At 47.9% G+C, this 16,928-nt stretch overlaps 1 protein-coding gene across 1 annotated transcript in view; it reads right to left on the bottom strand.

Moving 5' to 3' along the window:
- LOC135050906 (uroplakin-3b-like) overlaps positions 1-16,928 on the bottom strand; it is a 79,311-nt gene that overhangs the window by 50,700 nt on the left and 11,683 nt on the right. The gene's annotated exons all lie outside the window — the stretch shown is intronic.

Below are 16,928 nucleotides of genomic sequence, written 5' to 3'. Positions count from 1 at the left end.
TGCTTTTTGCTCTGTATTATTAAATAAGCCCACTTGACTTTAAAATAATACCCCTTTCAGACTCACTTAGCCGGGTCGAACCCGGGAATGTGTACACAGGTGCTTCCCAGGTGCGACCCGGCTTGAGACCCCTTTCAGACTTGTGGCCTGACCCGGCATATTGCTAGGTTGGTGACGTCACCGCTGACGCTAGTGGAGGCTGTGCTTGGAGATGATCATCTCCAAGCATCGCCTCCTCCTGTGCAGAGATCGGGTGCTGGATCGCCTTGACCCGGCTTACCCGTTCACACTGCACGCATCCCGGGTCAATTCCAGCTTCAACCCAGGTCACGACCTGGGATGAAATGCCAGGACGCTCGACCTGGGATATTGCTTTAGGACCCATTCAGACTAGGCACAATCCCAGGCTGATGCGCGTTCACATGCAATAACCCGGGAAATTTTTGCTAGTCTGAAAGGAGTATACATTTCAGGGAGCAAACAGACTTTTCATATTATTATTCCAAAAATCGTTCCATGTGACAGTCATAGTGCATGGTATTGTTATATAAATATATGATATATGAAACGTAAATAAAGATGTACAATAATTCATAACTGGTTTAAAATCCTTCCATGGAATAATATACAACGTGTTACTAATGAATAGGTAATGCATACAAGGGTTACTCTGCATGCATGATCAGCTAAACGTCACTGGATTGGTACAGTAGTACTGAGTTTATTAGAGGGATTTGCACTACTCAGTGGATTAACTAAAGCGAGGCAAGCAGGGTACGTGGCGCTGTGGCAGGCCCAGCAGAGGGTGTGTGTTTGCCGGCCAGGGCACTGTACCCGCAACGCCCTCGCCTCCGCCATTGCACTGCTGCTACCATCCTGCCCGTTATGATTGCGCTGCCGAGCAAGACCCTTGGTGCTCTGCGGTGTTACTGCAGCAGCAGCTTCCAGTCTCCCTCACACTCTGTTAGGGTTACTGCTGACAGGGAGCGTGATACCAGCTTCATGGTCCCTGTGCTTCAGCCCGCTGCTTAGCCTCACTGCCCCCCCTTCCCCCCCCCCCCATCCTCCCCGGCACCCGGCTGAAGGTAAGGGGGGTGAAGAGATACACACAGGGAGACATAGGGGGGAATTCAAATGTTTGAAAAGTCGGTTGGGTGTCTGTTTTTTCCTGATTATTAGATAGGAAAAAGCAGACTCCCAACTGACTTTTCAAACATTTGAATATCCCCCATAAAATGAAGGTGAAGGCACACACAGAAGGAGCCATAGAATGAAGGGGGAGGAAGGAGACACAGAAAGGCATAGACTAAAGGGGAGTGGGAGAGGGTGGACACAGGGAGACATAGAATGATGGATGAGACAATACAGGGGGAGATAATGGTTTAGCTGAGATACGATGCTGGGGGAGGTGATGATGTGGTGAGAGACCACGTAGAGGGTAGGTGATAGTGTGCGAAAGGAAGATGACACAGAGGGTAGGTGTTGGTGTGCTGAAAGATGATGTAGGCGGTAGGTGATGGTGTGCTGACAGACAATGCAGGGAGTAGGTGATGGTGTGCTGACAGACAATGCAGGGAGTAGGTGATGGTGTGCAGAGAGACGACGCAGGGGGTAGGTGATAGTGTGCAGAGAAACGATGCAGGGTGGGAGATGATGGTGTGCAGAGAGATGACGCAGGGTGGGAGATAATGGTGTGCAGGGAGATGACGCAGGGTGGGAGATGATGGTGTGCAGAGAGATGACGCAGGGTGGGAGATGATGGTGTGCAGAGAAACGACGCAGGGTGGGAGACGATGGTGTGCAGAGAGTTGACGCAGGGTGGGAGATGATGGTGTGCAGAGAGATGACGCAGGGTGGGAGATGATGGTGTGCAGGGAGATGACGCAGGGTGGGAGATGATGGTGTGCAGAGAGATGACGCATGGGGTAGGTGATAGTGTGCAGAGAAACGACGCAGGGTGGGAGACGATGGTGTGCAGAGAGATGATGCAGGGTGGGAGATGATGGTGTGCAGAGAGTTGACGCAGGGTGGGAGATGAGGGTGTGCAGAGAGATGACGCAGGGTGGGAGATGATGGTGTGCAGGGAGATGACGCAGGGTGGGAGATGATGGTGTCCAGAGAGATGACGCATGGGGTAGGTGATAGTGTGCAGAGAAACGACGCAGGGTGGGAGACGATGGTGTGCAGAGAGATGATGCAGGGTGGGAGATGATGATTTGCAAAGAGACGATGCATGGGGAGGTGATGGTGTGTTGAGAGACGATGCACGGGGAGATGATGGCATGCTGAATGTCGATGCAGGGGGTAGATGATGGTGTGCTGAGAGACGATGCAGGGGGTAGATGATGGTGTGCTGAGAGACGATGCAGGGGGTAGGTGATGGTGTGACTGAGAGACGCAGGGGGGAGATGGTCTGGCTGAGAGATGCAGGGGGCAGAATGTGACATAGTTGGCACAAGTCTGGTTGAACTGCTGTTGTATGATGATGATGACTTTGTTAATATTCCTACACAAACAGGAATCTTCTGGACGATGTGATCTCCTACATGAATAGTGAATAGCGACTAAAGACGCCGTCTGCCTTAGAGGATACATTTTTTTCAGAGGTTCCACATTGTGAGAAACCATTGATAAGGTAAGGTGCATGTGGTGTTGAAAAGAATGCTCCCTGTGTGATGAGAAACAGGTGGTGTGTCATGTTGGCACACTCCATTTTCAGTGGCCATGCCCCTTCTGGTATGTGGGCACGTCCATTTTTTTGTCCTTTGGCACGCACACATATTTGACTTTATGGGGGAGTGGGGCGTGGGGGGCATTCTTAATCTTACCCTGGGCTCTGAAAACCCTAGTTATGCCTCTGGCACTATTACAGACAACATGGGTAGATTTAGGGACATTGGTGTGATATACTAAGCAGTGATGAGAGTGGAGAAGTGAGCCAGTTCAGAAGATACCCATGGTAAATAGTCAGCACCTATGTATAATTTTATAGTATGCAAATTATGAATGTTACTTCAATGCTGATTGGTTGCCATTGGCAACTTCTCCACTGGCTCACTTCTCTACTCTTGTCCGCCTCCAATTTTATTATTTTTAGTAGGTGCGTAGATTGCAATTATGCCTATTAGTATATACACTTGTAATAATTTGTACAGGACTAAAGAGGAAAGATTTATCAAGTTTTCAGAGTAATGTCCTGATATTTTAGGAGAATCTTCCATAGGTGGAGACAGAGTCCGGCCAATGACGTTGCTAAGTTTCCTGTCTGAATTAGTTTGTATAAAATTATAGTGTGGTCATGCTTGGCAGACTGAGGTTTCAACAAGTAGAATAATTACAGTTTCTAATATGCGTTTGCCATAAAAAAAAGCAGTAACTCGTACTTATTATGTCTCTATAGCCATGGCCTGCCAAGGTAGCAGGGGAAGGAATAGCTGATGGGAAGCCGAAGTGGAGGTGAAGAGGCACCTGCGAGCCACAAAAGGATGCGCCTGTGTGTAAAAGGCCACTCACTGTAGTGTGCCCCTCAGCCCCCACATTCTGTCGATGCCATCCACATCATTGAATATATTGGACCAGTCCACACATTTGTCCAATTCTGAGGGGCGGGGCCCTCATGTGTGATATACAAAACAAAATTGTGTACTACTAGACTTTAAGCTAATACACTAATAAATCCATTGCATACCCTCAATACACATTGACTATCGTGAGCGTGCAGGTTCATCATCTCCACAATAAGTGGTCACAAAGTACGATTAGCATCACTCCATCTGTAGCAACATGAGTCATTTTTCATCTGGCACTATGGGAGTGACAGCCATAAATTACACCACATATGGGATTTCTAATTAAGTATCAGTTACTCCAGTTTGTGGTTCAATAATGAAGTTAGAAAAAGGTAAAGGTTGTTAAGTAACTGGATACAGAACATATAGATAGGCACGCAACTGGAATTTAAAACAAACAAACCATATTTATAATGATTTAAGTTTTTTAGTGATTCTTTTTATTGATGAATTGTATTTATGTGAAGAGTTAGGAACAGGTGTTGTTAATATTGGATTTGTATATGGATTGTATACTGCTCTGGTCTGGATGCGGATGGGGAGGGACCTAAAGAGGCATAAAGGAGCGAAATTTGCCAGTTAGCAGCAGTATCACCCTGAGGAAGACGGTCACGTTGAAAAACGTTGGTGATTGGAATAATAAGATTTTACTTACCGGTAAATCGATTTCTCGTAGTCCGTAGAGGATGCTGGGGACTCCGTAAGGACCATGGGGAATAGACGGGCTCCGCAGGAGATAGGGCACTTTAAGAAAGACTTTGGATTCTGGGTGTGCACTGGCTTCTCCCTCTATGCCCCTCCTCCAGACCTCAGTTAGGGAAACTGTGCCCAGAGGAGACGGACAGTACGAGGAAAGGATTTTAGTTAATCCAAGGGCAAGATTCATACCAGCCACACCAATCATACCGTATAACCTGTGATAAACTACCCAGTTAACAGCATGAACAACAACATAGTCTCGGTTCAAACCGATGAAACTATAACATAACTGTGACAGGACGGTCCCGTACGAAAGCACTCACCGCTTTCGCGTCCCGTCTCCTGTGCACATAATGGAGGGTTAGGTCACACGGGACCTGAACACATAGGGGATTCCCGCTTACCGTCAGTAACCGCCTGTTACTGACTCCACCCACTGCGCTGTGGGCGGGTTTATGCTGCCACCACCAAACTCCTAACCTGCCGTGGCGTTTGGAACCACGGTTCTGCTCTGTATGTGCCGACACACTGCGTTACCACACCTGTGTGGTGTTGACGAATCCTTGCTAGGCCTCTACCGGTAGCTGGCGGAAGGCGGAACTTGGAGACGTTAGGTACTTCCCTGGACAGCCGGAGGCTATGTTTGGCATAATCCTGTAGGTCACAAGATGAAGCAATCTTCTTGAGGCAGATATTTATTTGCTCAATAATAGCCTTAAAAAAGACTCATCCCTATTGCTAGGGGCAACAGCATACAGCAAGATGTTCCAGCAGAATAAAGATGGTACAAATACAAACACTGGAGGCACGCAGGCCTCCTTTTTATGTCAAATTTCCACACAGTACAACAGGGGGTCATGTCCTCCCTGAGCCCTTTCTATCCAATCAGGATTACTTAGAAAATACAAGTAAATAAATTACATTTCAAAAGGAGATAAGTGCAATAAAACAATATCCTCCTTCCTGTGACACAGAAAACGTTTGGTATCAGATTAACATTCACTATTGATAAATTTATCACATAGCTTCAAAATACAAATGTTTCTGTCTCAGTCACATCTCCAGGCAATCCCAGTGTTTGGGATTACAACAGGAAACACAACAAACAGTCTTCCTTCCTGCATCTGCCATTCAGGGTTCGTATATCAATTAAATCAGCTACATGAAACAAACAGGTTCCAAGCCCATAGACTTTATCTATGGGATAAGGAGATCCCCCGTGATTAGCATATTTCTCTACGGAACTTACACATCAAAAGGTATTGTCATTCACACCTCTCTGCTAGGACAGGGCCATTAGCATGCATTTCCTATTTCCAGAGGATGAGAGATGCTTATTCAGACAGCTACAGTAAGTGCATTTTTCCTTTAAATATACAGGTGACCACATCTTAAATATAAAAACATTTAAACATGCATTCCTGCAATTGTGCACAGAGCACTACATATGACATGTTAAGACACATCATTAAACATATTTCTAAACAGTCTGCGCCCAGCGCCGTAAGTACATTTAACAGTGACGCCAAGCGCCTATTGTCCGCAACATGGCGCCGGGCACTAGGGGTTAACCCCTTCTGTGCTGCAGCGGCCATTGTCCACGTGGGCTGGGGGTCTCTCCGGCCACAATAACCCTTATGTAAGCAATAACTATATACAAGTCTTGCAGAAGAAGTCCGCACATGGGACGGGCGCCCAGCATCCTCTACGGACTACGAGAAATAGATTTACCGGTAAGTAAAATCTTATTTTCTCTAACGTCCTAGAGGATGCTGGGGACTCCGTAAGGACCATGGGGATTATACCAAAGCTCCCAAACGGGCGGGAGAGTGCGGATTACTCTGCAGCACCGATTGAGCAAACAGGAGGTCCTCCTCAGCCAGGGTATCAAACTTATAGAACTTTGACCCCGACCAAGTAGCAGCTCGGCATAGTTGTAGTGCCGAGACCCCTCGGGCAGCCGCCCAAGAAGAGCCCACCTTCCTAGTGGAATGGGCCCTAACCGATTTAGGCAATGGCAATCCTGCCGTAGAATGCGCCTGCTGAATCGTGTCACAGATCCAGCGAGCAATAGTCTGCTTTGAAGCAGGAGCGCCAACTTTGTTGGCTGCATACAGAACAAACAGAGCTTCAGTCTTCCTGATCCTAGCTGTTCTGGTCACATAAATCTTCAAAGCCCTGACCACATCCAGGGACTCAGAATCCTCCAAATCCAGTGTAGCCACAGGCACGACAATAGGTTGGTTCATATGAAAAGATGAGACCACTTTTTGCAGAAACTGAGGTTGCGTCCTCAACTCTGCCCTATCCACGTGAAAAACCAGGTAGGGGCTTTTATGTGATAAAGCTGCCAATTCCGATACACGCCTTGCCGAAGCCAAGGCCAACAACATGACCACTTTCCAAGTGAGATATTTCAACTCCACTGTTTTGAGTGGCTCAAACCAAGGTGACCTGAGGAAACTTAATACCACATTAAGATCCCACGGCGCCACCAGAGGTACAAAAGGAGGCTGAATATGCAGCACCCCCTTCACGAATGTCTGTACTTCAGGAAGAGAAGCCAATTCTTTTTGAAAGAAAATGGACAAGGCAGAAATTTGGACCTTTATGGACCCTAATTTTAGGCCCAAATCCACTCCTGTTTGCAGGAAGTGAAGCAGACGACCCAAATGGAACTCCTCCGTAGGAGCAGCCCTGGCCTCACACCAAGAAACATATTTTCGCCATATACGGTGATAATGTTTCAATGTCACGTCCTTCCTAGCCTTTATTAGCGTAGGAATGACCTCCTCCGGAATACCTTTTTCCGCTAGGATCCGGCGTTCAACCGCCATGCTGTCAAACGCAGCCGCAGTAAGTCTTGGAACAGACAGGGCCCCTGCTGCACCAGGTCCTGTCTTAGAGGAAGAGGCCACGGATCTTCTGTGAGCAACTCTTGCAGATCCGGATACCAAGTCCTTTGTGGACAATCTGGAACAATGAGGATTGTTCTGACTCTGCTTAGTCTTATTATTCAAAACACCTTGTGTATGAGAGGTAGAGGAGGGAACACTTAGACCGACCTGAACACCCAAGGTGTCACTTGAGCGTCCACCGCTACCGCCTGAGGGTCTCTTGACCTGGCGCAATACCGCTTTAGCTTTTTGTTGAGATGGGACGCCATCATGTCTATCTGAGGCAGTCCCCACCGACCCACGATCTGTGCGTAGACTGCTGGATGAAGTCCCCACTCTCCCGGATGCAGGTCTTGTCTGCTGAGGAAGTGCGCTTCCCAGTTGTCCACCCCCGGGATGAATACTGCTGCTAGGGCGCTTACATGGCCTTCCGCCCAGCGAAGAATCCTGGTCGTTTCTGCCATGGCCATTCTGCTCCCTGTGCCGCCTTGGTGGTTTACATGAGCCACTGCTGTGACATTGGGGGTAATTCCAAGTTGATCGCAGTAGGAAATTTTTTAGCAGTTGGGCAAAACCATGTGCACTGCAGGGGAGGCAAATATAACATTTGCAGAGAGAGTTAGATTTGGGTGGGTTATTTTGTTTCTGTGCAGGGTAAATACTGGCTACTTTATTTTTACACTGCAATTTAGATTGCAGATTGAACACACCACACCCAAATCTAACTCTCTCTGCACATGTTATATCTGCCTCCCCTGCAGTGCACATGGTTTTGCCCAACTGCTAAAAAATTTCCTGCTGAGATCAACTTGGAATTACCCCCATTGTCCGACTGAATCAGAAGCGGTTTGTTCCGAAGCAATGCCTCCGCTTGGCGTAGGGCGTTGTATATGGCCCTCAACTCCAGGACGTTGATGTGGAGACAAGTCTCTAGATTTGACCAGAGACCTTGGAAATTTCTTCCCAGTGTGACTGCTCCCCAACCTCGGAGGCTTGCGTCCGTGGTCACCAGGATCCAGTCCTGAATTCCGAACCTGCGGCCTTCTAGGAGGTGAGCACTGTGCAGCCACCACAGGAGAGATACTCTGGCTCTGGAAGACAGGGTGATCCTTTGATGCATTTGTAAATGGGACCCGGACCATTTGTCCAGTAGATCCCATTGAAAAGTCCTCGCATGGAACCTTCCAAAGGGGATGGCCTCGTATGATGCCACCATCTTCCCCAGGACACGCGTGCAGTGATGCACTGAAACCTTCTTTAGCTTTAATAGATTCCTGACCAGGGCTATGAGCTCCTGAGCCTTTTCCATCGGAAGAAAAACCTTTTTCTGGTCTGTGTCTAGAATCAGGCCCAGAAAGGTCAGACGCGTTGTAGGGACTAGCTGGGACTTCGGTATACTGAGAATCCAGCCGTGCCTTTGCAACATTCTCACCGACAGCGACACGCTGTCCAGCAACTTCTCCCGAGATCTCGCCTTTATGAGGAGATCGTCCAAGTATGGGATAATTGTGACCCCCTGCTTGCGCAGGAGCACCATCATTGCATCCTTTATGTCCAGGGACACCATCCAATCCCCCCCCTCCAGGCTGGCGATGACCGCTCTGAGCGATTCCATCTTGAACTTGAACTTTTAGAAAGTACAAGTTCAGGGATTTTAGATTCAAAATGGGCCTGACCGAACCGTCCGGTTTCGGGACCACAAACAGGGTTGAGTAATACCCCTTTCCTTGCTGGAGAAGAGGAACTTTGACTATCACCTGTTGAAGATACAATTTTTGAATTGTAGACAACACTAACTCCCTCTCTGACGGGGAAGCTGGCAGAGCCGATTTGAAAAACCGGCGAGGAGGCACGTCTTCGAATTCCAGCCTGTATCCCTGAGAAACAATCTCTATAGCCCAGGGATCCACCTGTGAGTTCACCCAGACCTGGCTGAAAAAGCGAAGACGCGCCCCCACTTGAGCTGACTCCCCCCGGGAAGCCCCTGCGTCATGCGGTGGACTTTGCAGATGTAGGGGAGGACTTCTGCTCCTGGGAACTAGCTGCATGCAGCTTTTTTCCCTTGCCTTTTCCTCTGGCAAGGAAGGACAATCCCCGTACCTTCTTGCTTTTATTGGAACGAAAGGACTGCATTTGATAATGAGGTGCCTTTTTAGTATGCTGCGGGGGGACATAAGGTAAGAAATTCGATTTACCGTCCGTAGCAGTAGAGACAAGGTCAGAGAGGCCTTCTCCAAACAACTCCTCCCCCTTGTAAGTCAACGACTCCATATGCCGCTTTGAGTCGGCATCCCCCGTCCACTGTCGGGTCCACAAGAGTCGCCTAGCAGAAATAGACATAGCATTTATTCTGGAGCTTAGTAAACAAATGTCTCTTTGAGCATCCCTCATATATAAAGCAGCATCTTTGATATGCTCTAGGGTCATTAGAATGGTATCCTTATCTAGGGTGTCAAGTTCCGTAGATAAGGGATCTGTCCATGCTGCGACAGCACTACAAACCCAGGCCGATGCCATAGCCGGTCTAACGATAGTTCGGAATGTGTGTAAATGTGCTTCATGGTAACCTCCTGCTTACGATCAGTAGGATCCTTGAGGGAAGCTGTATCCTGAGAAGGCAGTGCCACCTTCTTAGATAAGCGTGTCAGCGCCTTGTCTACCTTAGGCGAAGATTCCCATCGTATCCTGTCATATTGTGGAAAGGGATACGCCATAAGAATCCTTTTGGGAACTTGTAGTCTCCTATCTGGGGATTCCCAAGCCTTATCGCCAGGGCCGGAGCTTCCACTAGGCAGCTTTAGGCAGCTGCCTAGGGGCGCCGGGACCTGAGGGGGCGGCCTGCTACAGCTGCCTGAAAAAGGTAGCGTGGTCCTATCTTTCACAGCCGCTGCAATCCTCCCAGGACTCGTATCTTACAGTAGCCGTGACTGCTAAGCTCCTGTATTGCAGCCTCCAGCTCCACCTCCACAAGGCACAGGCAGTAACTGTGACAGCTCCTGGAGTCCTGGCTGGGGGTGACATGCAGCACTGCTCTTCATTCCAGGCTCTTTCACAGACTACTCAGTCCCAACTCTGCATCGCAGCCTGCAGGTGGTGGCTGCACAGTGTACTCTCTGCATTTGAGTCCACTGAGGGGGGGGGGGGGGGGGAGGAGATGAGCAGCAGGCATGCACACAGTTTGGGGGGGGATGAGCAGCAGCATGCATACAGTTGGTGGGGGGGATAGGACAGCAGACTTTTAACAGAGTGTGGGGGGGGGGGGTGAGGGTAGCAGGCACCCACACAGACTGGGGAGATGGGGAGCAGAGAGCAGCCATGCAACAAACTGGGGGTGGGGGAGAGCCGCAGCATGCCTTTCATCTGAAGGGTGGGTAGGGGGAAGGGGCAGTAGGCAGAAGTTTTGCCTAGGGTGCCGAGAAACCTTTCACCGGCCCTGCTTTTCGCACAAGTCGCTTAGCTCAAATGAGGACGGAAAAGTGACCTCAGGCTTTTTCCCTTTATACATGTGTACCCTCGTGTCAGGGACAGGGGGTTCCTCAGTGATATGCAAAACCTCTTTAATGGCCATAATCATGTAACGAATGCCTTTTGCCACCTTTGGTTGCAATTTTGCATCCTCATAGTCGACACTAGAGTCAGTATCTGTGTCGGTATCTGTGTCAGTGATCTGGGATATGGTGCGTTTTTGAGAACCCGACGGTCCTGGTGCCACAGGGACAGGCATGGTCTGACCACCTGACTGATTCCTAGCTTCAGCCTTGTCTAACCGTTTATACAGTAAATTTACATTTGCATTCAAGACATTCCACATATCCACCCAGTCCGGTGTCAGCATTGCCGACGGCGACCTGACAATCATGCACTCCCCCTCCTCCTTAGGTGAGCCTTCCTCGTCAAACATGTCGACACACACGTACCGACACACTTCACACACACAGGGAATCTCTTTTCTGAAGACAGGTTCCCCCTGAGGCCCCTTGGAGAGACAGAGAGAGAGTATGCCAGCACACACCCCAGCGCTATATGACCCAGGAGAAACACACAAAATGTTTACCCAGTAGCGCTGCTTAATGTGTAAACGCCAATAATGTGCCCCCCCTCTACTTTAAAACCCCCTTACACCGTGTGCCAAGCAGGGGAGAGTCTGGGGAGCTTCCTCTCAGCGGTGCTGTGGAGAGAAAATGGCGCTGGTGAGTGCTGAGGGAGAAGCCCCGCCCCCTCGGCGGCAGGCTTCTGTCCCGCTCAAACTTACTAAAAAATGGCGGGGGCTCTTTTATATACATGTACAGTGCCCACCTGTACATGTATATAGACTTTTGCCATAGGAGAGGTGTTTTATTGCTGCCCAGGGTGCCCCCCCCCCCTGCGCCCTGCACCCGTACAGTGACCGGAGTGTGTGAGGTGTATGGGAGCAATGATGCACAGCTTCTGCCGCCTTAGACGTCTTCTGGCTTTGTTTCTTCTGGCTCTGTGAGGAGAACGGCGGCGCGGCTCTGGGGGTGAACGCCCAGGACGAACCTGTGTTCACTCCCTCTGGAGCTAATGGTGTCCAGTAGCCGAGGAAGCAGAGCCTATCATTTAAGTAGGTCTGCTCCTCTCTCCTCAGTCCCTCGATGCAGGGAGCCTGTTGCCAGCAGTGCTCCCTGAAAAAGAGAAAAAAATCCAAACAAAAATGCTTTCTAAGCAGGAAACTCAGGAGAGCTCCCTGCAGTGCACCCATTCTCCTCTGGGCACAGTCTAAAACTGAGGTCTGGAGGAGGGGCATAGAGGGAGGAGCCAGTGCACACCCAGAATCCAAAGTCTTTCGTAAAGTGCCCTATCTCCTGCGGAGCCCGTCTATTCCCCATGGTCCTTACGGAGTCCCCAGCATCCTCTAGGACGTTAGAGAAAACTGGTTTTGCATTCCTGTATGGTTACTACAAAATCTAGACTTACAAGAACCAGGAGTCTGCTTTGGTGGTTTCCGGGACCCAGATCCAGACCAAATTTTCAGATAAGTGTTTTACGCTATACACTACTTTTGGTACGCATTATAACTTTCACTTCTGTATATGCTTTTAAATAGTGTAAATAAGTTAATGCACTATGGCCCTCATTCCGAGTTGTTCGCTCGCAAGGCAATTTTAGCAGTATTGCACACGCTAAGCCGCCGCCTACTGGGAGTGAATCTTAGCTTCTTAAAATTGCGAACGATGTATTCGCAATATTGCGATTACACACCTCGTAGCAGTTTCAGAGTAGCTTCAGACTTACTCGGCATCTGCGATCAGTTCAGTGCTTGTCGTTCCTGGTTTGACGTCACAAACACACCCAGCGTTCGCCCAGACACTCCTCCGTTTCTCCAGCCACTCCCGCGTTTTTTCCGGAAACGGTAGCGTTTTTGTCCACACGCCCATAAAACGCTGTGTTTCCGCCCAGTAACACCCATTTCCTGTCAATCACACTACGATCGCCGGAGCGAAGAAAAAGCCGTGAGTAAAAATCCTATCTTCATAGCAAATTTACTTGGCGCAGTCGCAGTGCGGACATTGCGCATGCGCACTAAGCGGAAAATCGCTGCGATGCGATGAAATTTACCGAGCGAACAACTCGGAATGAGGGCCTATATTAGACTTATGCAGCATTTGAGGTAATTCTGGAAGAAGGGAAAGAAGATTAAAAGTTTATAGATACATATGTGCTACTGGCATGAAATCCCATGCAAAGTAGAATATCATCATGATTTTGGAATTTTATTGTTTTTTTCCCCCTCTACCATATGAATTAATGGAGTGTTTTAATAAAGTTATTGAATGGCTAGGGGAAGTGGGGTAGAGGGAGTTCTTGGCTCATTGGTGGGAGGGATCTTGGCTGTCTGGTTGAGGGGGAACATGACACGATACCCAGCACCCCTCTTAAACGCCTTAACAATGTAACAACAAAGTCCCAGCGCTTCCAAGCCACCAAGCTTAACCAATTTTTTTATAATTATAATTGTAATGCCGCTCCCAATTTAGCACTACTGTCCTGCCAATAGTATACAAGAAAAAAAATATAATAAATAAGATCAATAGATCAATTTATCAAGAGAGCGCATTAGCAATTTATTATATCAATAAGTTTCCATAAAAATGACACAGTTTAAAATACACACACACGTACAATAAAAAATTACTTACAATATTACTCCGTAAAAGCAATAAAAACTATAGCTCCTATAATGAATAAGGAGTGGTTATAATCACCATTTGTTTATAAATTGATTGATATAATAAATTACTAATGTGCTCTCTTGATAAATTGATCTATTGATCTTATTTATTATATTTTTTTGCCTTAATAACTTCCTGCTGTGCTCTTCGGCCTGTGTCTGGATCTGCGGGCCTCCCTGACACCCCGTGGTTGATTTGACATAGAGCGATGAGTGACCGTAGAACTCCGTGCCCTCCTGCCCCCCACCCCCTTGTGTGTACCCCTTGCCTCTGTGTGTGTGTGGTACCCTCTACCCCCTCACCCTGGTGCGTGGCCCCCTGAGCCCCCCTACCCCTTTGTGTGTGACACCCTATGCCCCCCCCCCCCGCCCCCCCGTGTACATTCCCAACAAGCAAGGTGGTTGTGAAAAATGAAGCAGGCCATGTATCACGGCACATTTGTTTATGGCAGTGTGACGGACATGTGAAGGCAGCCTTGGTCTGCTGGAAAGATGTAGTGGCAAAATAATGGTGCATAAGGAAGTGAAAGTCGGGAAAACAGAGAAAAGGGATGTAAGGAAGGAGAGTAGAGAACAAGAGAATAAAGTAGGAAAGTAACAACATAAAAACAGGAGAAGACAGAAAAACTGCAGAGTAAAAGTAAGAAGAGCAGGAAAAAAAGTTAACAGGAAAAGTCAAGAATAAAACATATAGCAGGGGTGCAAACAAAAAAAGGTAGAGCACACCCAGTCACTATAATTTATAACTTATCATAAACTACATCCCTTGCATCATATAGGATATCTTCTAGTAATAAACCACCTACCCCCAGAAATTTTCACCAGTCCTTAATAACAAAGGTTTACCTGCTAACAGCGGCGTCTCCTACATACTTTACGTGGGGAGGCTGCCGCTAACCCCAGCCCGGAGAGGAGACAAGGAGCCCTGGATCCCGGCACCTGCGTAATGGATTCGGCAGGTGCCAGGACCAGCGCATTTGTAAATGCTGCTGTGCAAACCAGTAGCTTCTATGGACTGCATTGGCTGTAGCCCATAGAAGCTAGATTGGGCTGTGCAAAAGGCAAGAAGTGGCTTCCTACAGGAAACCAGCTCTCTGCCTATAGCAGCCCGGTCTGGCAGTCCTGGAGGGAGGAAACACCTCCCAATGGTACTGCCTTATGTGTCTGTGACTGACAGGTAGGACTTCCAATTGGAAGTCACTGCCAGTCACAGTGAAGCTAGTGCAGTCACGGACTGCAACTGGCTTCAATGACACTGAGCTGGGTGGCGGATTTTACCTGGACTGCAGCCAATACCGGTAAAATCCGCCATTGCCTGCTAATATCTAACCTAGACTTAGTACAGGTAATTTGATCAGCCACAACATAAAATATTACCGATTCGATTGTTGTCCAAAAACTTTTAACTTTAATTAAACAAAGTATTAAAATGTAGTACAAATAAGAAAATGAATACATTTGAAACAGAAATATAGTAAGAAAAGAGAAAACTGTCAAAGAGTGTAAACCGTGTAAATAAAAATATTGCTCTGTACCACTCAATTGCTTATATAGAGTCCGTTCTTTCATATGAAGTTCCCCTTTATTATTTATTGCCAGGGTTGCGAAGGGAAATTATGGGCCTGGGTTATTGGGGGGGGAGGGGTATAGCCAAATCTTGACGGTTGAGCCCACATCCGCCGACCCAAAAAATGAATGAAAGCAGCTATACAAACCGCAATGCACAGTGAGGCCCCCAACTGGTCCCTTTAGTAGTTAGTACCCACTCTCTCCCCCTTCTCAGCAACCTTAGTTATTGCCTGATGACTGTAAACATAAAAATAAAATGATCTACACAAGGGAGGAATCAAAAGCCCATACCAACCCCAGAATTCAATATTGATTTAAAAAAAACACTGTTTGCCATATTGGTTACATTTGATTTGATGTTTTAGAAGGAACAAAATGACTAAATGCCTTTTCTGAAAATGCATTGTATTAAAAAAACAAACAAGGTATATCCTATGGGGGATATCCAATTACCCACAGTCAATGTCAGACTGGGGCATGAAGGGCCCACTGGGGTAATGCTATTGTAGGGGCCCATGCTTAAGGGAGTGGCCACGCGCCAGTGGGGGTGTGGCCACACACCACAGAGGTTTGGCAAACCATTACAGAGTACATGTTCTTTGCCCCTTGGTAAGTATATAATAAACCAAATTCTTGTAAAGTATAATGTAACATATGTATAATGCATAATTTAAGTGCACTAAGATAGAGTCTGGAACCTGATCCCTAGAGTAGGAGAAGGGCCCACAGGCAGTGGGGCCCACCTGGGGTTTCCCTGTGGGCCAGTCCAACCCTGCCCACAGTACATTACTGTGGGTAATGATATCAACTGGGGCTATCCTATTAGCCCCAATAAGCTAGCACGAGCTGTAGCTTTTCTGGGTTTTTCTGTTGCTGCACTGGGTGCCGGCTCCTGACAGCTCCCGATGCAGCGCTGCATCTCCAGCTTCCCCTGGTCACATGAATGCTCCTCTGTCATGTGACCGCCGCTGGGGGCGGGGGAAGAGGGGGGATGCGGGTCACAGTGCTGACCCTGCTTCCCTGCCAGGGGTCACAGCACTGAGTGCGGGCTCCCAGGCAGCGGCGCCCTCACTGCTGTCCCTGCCTGCTGCTGTAGCGGACATGGGACACTGTAGGTCGCCACAGCTTATCTGGGCTTTTGTTTCACCTGCCATGGGCAGGCGAAACCAAATTCCCAGAAACAGCCCCGTTTTCGATTGAAAACGGGGATGTTTTTCACAAAAACACACAGGTTTTATTGAACCTGTGTGTTTTCGGGAGGAAATCTGTTTTTCTTTTACTGGCGATCCTAATTGAATACCCTGTAAAAAATAATCAGAAAAAAAAGTGCGAAGAGCGGACGTTTTTCGCACCCAATGTTTTTTCTCTGTAATAGGATACTGCCCTATGTGTGGGTACTGCATAAAAACATTAGAGATATTGATGTTGGAATGTGACAAATGCAAACCTCAATAAATGGGCTCAACACAGGACTGAGAAAACATTTAGCATGACAGGGTTAAAGAATGCAGTAGAAGTTAAAATCAGGTGCTCCCTGCTTTTATGCTGTTCTTACGTGTGGTCTCAGAAAATCTACCAATCTAGCAAAGCATGTGAAAAATTTATACACATACAAGTTACTATATTACCATGGCATATTCAATTAAAGTCGAAACCTGCCATCTTGTTGGAAATATGTCAGTTTTCTACTTTTTCAGGTCGGAATGAGTTCCGACCTATTCAATCCCACCCAGATTTTTCCGACAAGTCGGGCATTTGGACTTGTCGGAAAGCACGTGGATCGTCGGGATAGCCGCCGATCCATATGCTTCTGTCGGAAACGGGACAAAATTCGACAGTTTTTGGTCCCGTTTCCGACAATCTCAATCCGACTTTAAAAAAAGACGGATTGAGAAGATGAGATGTTGGAGTGGGGCAGTGGGCTATAGGGGCAGCAGGGCACAGGTACCTCTATAGCAGGGCGTCCCCCCGGCCAGGCTCCTCACTCCCGGCAGCACTACCCGG

The sequence above is a fragment of the Pseudophryne corroboree genome, chromosome 2, assembly GCF_028390025.1.
Source record: "Pseudophryne corroboree isolate aPseCor3 chromosome 2, aPseCor3.hap2, whole genome shotgun sequence".
Classification (NCBI taxonomy): domain Eukaryota; kingdom Metazoa; phylum Chordata; class Amphibia; order Anura; family Myobatrachidae; genus Pseudophryne; species Pseudophryne corroboree.
Note: the sequence above shows the minus strand (reverse complement) of the source record. Positions and strands in the feature narration are given on the sequence as shown.